Genomic DNA, 5,822 nt, shown 5'->3' with positions numbered 1-5,822 from the left:
CAGCTCATGGGCTGCCACTGAAGCTGAGATAAGCCTTGCAGACCGTTGAACTCTCCAGGAGGGCTTGGGGTGACATTATCTCACTTGAATTTTGGCTTCTGCATATTTCTCCCACCACGTGGCTGTGGCCCACTGTGATGCTTCACTCTCCAGGGCCCATATTTTGCCCCAACCCTTTCATGGTTGCTCAGCTGCTCCTAGGAGGAGAGCTGATGTGACCCAGGGTGTTCAAACAGTCCTGCTGGAGACTGTGGTCAGCATCATACGCTCTGTCCATGCTCAGCACACATGGACTGGTCCCAGGCTGGGAAATCAAGAAGAAAACCTGTAACTCTTGTAACCAGAGCCAAAAAGACACTGACAGGTCTCATGTTTGGTGGCTCAGCTTTCTCACAGGTGGCATGACCTTCACCCCCCTGGGGCAGGGCCAGGCCCCACCAACAATGGCAGCTCCAACAGCTCTGTTGGCAGTGTGGATCTCTGCACCTCGCCCAGTTTTCAGTGCCCAGGCAGCCTGTGCTGGGTCATCATCACCTCAACTGTCACAGGAATAGAGACACCAGAGACCTTTCTGGGTGCAGTGTGGAAATCGCCCCATGGAACAACCACGTCCCACTGAAGCTGGATCTCCTCCCTGGCCCCACACAGTGCGAGCAGCTGGAGGTTGTATTAACGCCCCATGAATTTCCGATTCCGCACTGGAAGCTACCTGCTAGTGCCTGAGGACCTGACTGACAGGCAAATCAGCTTAACTATACCCCAAACTGTTGTGCCTTTAGGTTTGATCCCTAAGGCATGAGCTGGACCCAACAAATCCAACACCCAGCAGCAGGATGTGAAATGAGGGGAGACAGCTCTTGATTCCACCCACAAGTGACGTTCGAGGTCAGAAGGGAAACAAAAGCAACAGGTAACAGTTGTTCCTCTGTTAACTGGGACAACTGGCAGCTGCCCATTACCTTCCAGGTCAATCCCAGGATTGCCACCACTGCCAGCAGAGATGGTCATTGCCAGCAAGAGCTGACACTGTCCCTGCTCCTTCTCCCCATGACTGTTGAGTGCACTCTCCAGGTTTCTGCTCCTCTCAGCCCGTCTCTGACCCTCGCCCATCCCTTACCTCTGGCAGGAACATCGTTTCCATGAGGAATTGCAGTTCCGCCTGTTCCAGTGGCAGCCTGAGGCCAGCTCTCTCTCTGGGAGCCACCCTGCTCCCATCTTGGCATCAGGGATGACAGACAGAGAGACCATACTCCAGCCAACACCACCAGCTGTCCCAAAGCCATCCCAGCACAGAGAGACACCAACTGCCACTCTTCTCTCCTTCGGAAGCCACGCAGGGGTTTGAGCCTGGCAATGCTGGAAATGTCCCCCTTAACCCTGGGGGCTGCTGGCAGAGGGGCTTTCTGGGCAGGGAGGTTCTTTTCCAGACTCTGTTCCAGGGCAGAAGGTTAATTAGGTAGCAGGGTAATGAGGAGTCATTAAATCTGCCTGCACCATGCTGTTAGCATAACAAGGGCAGACCAAGAAGGTTAGAGCTGGGATTCTTGTTTTCCCATTGCCTTCAATTAACCTTTCTGTGTTTTTGCAACACTCTGGCCCCCAGAGATAGGTTCTGGGTGCCTCTCATGGGCTGCTAATTAGCAGAACACAGAAACAAACCTCTCTTTTAAGTGACGAGCACCATGGGTTTGGCTTTCAGCTTAAAATAAACAGGCGGGACCCAGCTCACCCTTCGAGCAGTGCCACTGTCCCTTCAAAGTCAAGGAGGGTGAGTGACGTTCCTGGGTTGGTTTCAGATCGTTATTCTGCTCTTGCTTTCACCTCCTGGAGCAGAAAGTGCTGGGGGTCCTCTCAGCCCTCCACCAGCGAGAGCCCTTCTCCCTGCAGCACTGCCTGCGCCAGGCGCAGCTGGGGCAGCGTCCCCTGAACCCGGGCGGGGAGGTGGGCTGTTGGGAGGAAGGTTTTTCCCACCACCTTATTCCACACACCAGCAGCTGTTGGTCAATCAGCCTTCAAGGGTCTGCAGGGTGTCCTCAGGGCAGTTCAGCTCCAGTAGGCTCAGAGCTCCAGTAGGTTCATCAGCAAGCTGGGCTTAGTCACCTACAAACAGGTGATGCCAGTGACAAGTGTGTCTACGGGACATAGCAGGGACTTGCCAGGGGTCACAAGACAACAGTTTTGGCTAACCCACCACCTGGGGAGGATCACTCGGACAGTCCCAACACCACCTCCATGGCTGGGACGACACTTTAGGTCTACCAACCCCCAGAGGGTGGGGATCAAGCACCCGGCTGCAGGATTCAGCTCCTCCGATGTTGACTTTTGCCCAGTCTTACGCAGAGCATCTCCCCCTGGGACCTCCAAAGACACCGTCCTATGTTGGGTGGCTGGAAGCAGGTTCTTACTCACAGCACCAAGACACCTTCCTTCCACTTGACCTGCACGTCACCTGCTCTCTGGGGTGCTCCTTCCTTCCCCCATCTTTGATACACTTACAGATGGGTGGTGAGACTCTCACGGCATCCCAGCTCCCTGACAATGTCCTTCCCTCCAGAAGCTCTCAGAGTACACAGGACTGTCTCACCTGCTGCCAGAGTGAGTACTTCCAGGGTCCATGGTGCGTTCAGCCACCCTCAGCATAAGGGAGCCTCCTATTGTCATGTGTTTAACTGCTAAACAGAGGGAACCAACTACAGCAGCTTCCCCATCTGAAATCCCAGAGGAGATCTGTGGGTGACAGATGAGAAGTGTCGACAACAAAAGTCTTCTCCTCATCAATCCACAGCAGCAAGAACCACCCTGCACAGCTCCTGCGTGCAGGAGCCCACAAAGCTCCCCAGAAAACATTTTAAAAGTCTAAGAGGGAACACTGGGAGCATTTTTAACATGGAACCTTCCAAACACACAAACAAACAAGCCCTTTTCCTCTCTAACTTTCCTGCTTGTGGGAGTTCATGGGGCAGGGAGAGGCTTCTTGTGACAGGATGTCCCCCCTGTCCTTAACTTCACCATCAAGATGGATTGGCCATGGTGGCCCACGCTGGGGTAACAGCCTCCAGTCACATGCGGTGCTTGTGACCCAGCAGCTCTCCTGGGACGCACAGCCCTCCACAGAGGGCCAGTGTCTCCTCCACACAGAGGCACCATTGAGAAGCCTCACATGAAACCAGTCAGTCCTAACACACGTGACTGGGTTTTGTCTCCAGGACATCCTTGTTTTACAAGGCAACTCCATTTTTTTTTGCGTTTTTTTCCCCCTCTCCCATTAGTGTTACTCCAGCTCCACACCAGCAGGATGACATGTCCTCCGAGCCCCTCCATGCACCCGTGTCACTTGACTCCACGTAGACTCTGGGGGTGAGTTTGGCGTTGCTTCTCTCAGCACTTCTCTTGCCTCCAGCGAGAAGCTAGCAAGGAAAAGTTGTCCATTTTGGGTGGAGTAAGAACTCGTAAACATAATGAGTGGGACACTGAGGAGAGCTGCCAGGGTTACCAAAGGGACCTGGAGGTTAGTGGCACAAAGCTGAGGACTGCTGTCTGCGTGAGGATGACCTCGGGGTGTTAGAACGGCAGATTGACTTCTGGGATGAATGGATTTTTAACTGACGGTTGATCCACAAAGCCAGCGTTGTGCATGTGCACTAAATGCTCTTCCCACCTCTCTCTTCAGGATTTCAGGTCCTCCTTTCCACCTTCTCCGTCAGGATCACCTTGCAGCAGCACGATAACCACTAACAGAGACAAGAAGGTTCATGACCACTCTCACCTTTCTCAAACTGTTTTGGGGACGCTAATTTCAAATACCCAGCGCCTGCTCTGGAGAAGACTGTCACACACTGTGGCGTGGGGCTGCCTACCTTTGAGGCTGTCCTCATCTACCAGAGACACCCCAAGGGCACGATCACCTCCTAATGCATTTTCCACCCCAATCTAATTGCCCCTCTGGGGTGGCTTCATAACTGGCAGAGCAGTAAGTTCCAGGAAGCCTCTTCACATCGCTGCCAGAGATGCCACACGCTGCAGACCTCCTAGAGGGGTCAGAACTTCTTTCAGTAGTGGGGACTTCCAAGGGAAGAGACTCTCAGTTTTTTTTTTTTTTTGAACGACATTCGTGAACCTGCTAGAAGAGAGATCCAGTTTGAGGGCAAGTTTGAAGCCAGCACGTGCTGGAAGGTGCCAGTTGTAAGTTGGACAACACCTACATCAAATTCTGGTTATTCATGGCTCACCCCTGAGCTGGCCACCTCGTTGTTGAAAGTTACCAGCAAAGCCCACAGTGAAGAAGGCCTCGAGTTTCTCGCTGTCTCTTTGGAGTTTACTCGCTTTCCCCAGGGATAACCAAAGCTCAGACGAGAGGAGCAAAGGCTCCTCTATCAGATGTTAGGGGAGGCGAGACACACTTGTGTTTTCCTCTGCCCAGCACATTTTCTGCTGGCTGTGGGGCTTTTTGCCCTTTACCCTTTCTGTCTGTATCGCTGGTGAAGAGCCAACTGACACTGTTTGTCTGTAAGCTGCAGCGAGGGGGGTGCTACGGGGGGAATGTGGGGAATTACATCTGCCTGACTTTCCCCATAACTTTAAAGAGTCTAAATTACACATTGTTTACCCAGTCCATCTCCCACCGTGTTTCCTTATTCCCATTTCCTGGAAAGGTCAGCAGTACTTGAGGAAGATGAAGCCCACACTGGTGGCTCTTCAAGAAGAGGCCATTAATCTTTATATAATTATCTTCAACTATTTCAGGAGCAATAACCCATTTGTCCAAACTTTCACCGGAAGCTTGTTAAGCAGAGTGAGGAAATGAGAGGTAGGAGAGACTGGGAAATTGTCCAGGAAAGTTTCCACTGAGCTTCTGCTCCTCTGCTGGCATTGTCCTGCCAAGGACAACGAGGGTTCGCAGCAGCTCATCAGCCAGTCTCCAGCTCCCAGGCTGGCAAGATCACCGGAGGGTCTGGGGATCCCCCCCAACTCTTTGTGGGTTTTACATGAAGTGATGGATCTCTGCCTGTACCAGCAGTGCCAGGATTTACTTATCTGACTTTTAACACCCAAAGAAGATTGTTCCAAAAGTCAAAACATTCACATCTTCCGGCTTGCAATCTGAAGGATTGCAAGGAAGGAAGCAGATCCCTCAAAATATACAGGGATAATAAACAACGTTCAGACAAACAAAAACCCAAATGCACGCTCCTTTTCTATTCAAATCCCAAGGGGGACGAGAGGAGCATTGACACCAGACCTGGCACACATCCAACAAAGGGTTCCACTTTTGACAAACACCAAGAGGAGAGAAACAACAAACCAGAAAACTCAAGTTAACCCAAATCCTCTAACAGAAAGTCCCCAGCAGATGCGATACAGAGAGGACACATCTCACAGAATTTCCTACCCTGAGCTTTCCTCCTCCCCTGCCTACAGAGGTGCAAGGCAGCACCGAAGGCTGGGCACTTCTCAGCCCTTTGCCTCCCACTGGCAATGCTAAGCTGGCGTGAACGCTGGTCTAACGGCAGGCAGATGCTTCCCCTCTGTCTCCAGAGAATCCTTTGGATTTCTGGAGAAAACAAGTCCCCTTTCCATCATGGGCGGGATCAACACCCTCCCATCACACCTGTTTCAGCCACAGTTTTGGAGTGCAGAGCTGTCCACAGTTTCTAGGACTTCCTCAATGGCTGCCTCCACCCACGAGGAGCACAGTTATCCTGAACACTCGGGGCTTGCAGCCAGGGCTGCCTCCTAAGGCATCTGAAGATGACGAGAGGCTTCTGCTCACTGCAAGCCCCAATTTATCAAATGTCAAGCAGGAAGTCACATACACACATGCA

At 52.3% G+C, this 5,822-nt stretch overlaps 1 protein-coding gene across 1 annotated transcript in view; it reads left to right on the top strand.

Moving 5' to 3' along the window:
• The window catches only part of LOC104495799 (endothelin B receptor-like), a 26,191-nt gene that overhangs the window by 5,128 nt on the left and 15,241 nt on the right, over positions 1-5,822 (top strand). The window lies entirely within an intron of this gene.

Source organism: Buceros rhinoceros, unplaced genomic scaffold (genome assembly GCF_000710305.1).
Source record: "Buceros rhinoceros silvestris isolate BGI_N320 unplaced genomic scaffold, ASM71030v1 scaffold32240, whole genome shotgun sequence".
Classification (NCBI taxonomy): domain Eukaryota; kingdom Metazoa; phylum Chordata; class Aves; order Bucerotiformes; family Bucerotidae; genus Buceros; species Buceros rhinoceros.
The sequence above is the reverse complement of the archived record's forward strand: the minus strand, read 5'-3'. Positions and strand labels throughout refer to the sequence as shown.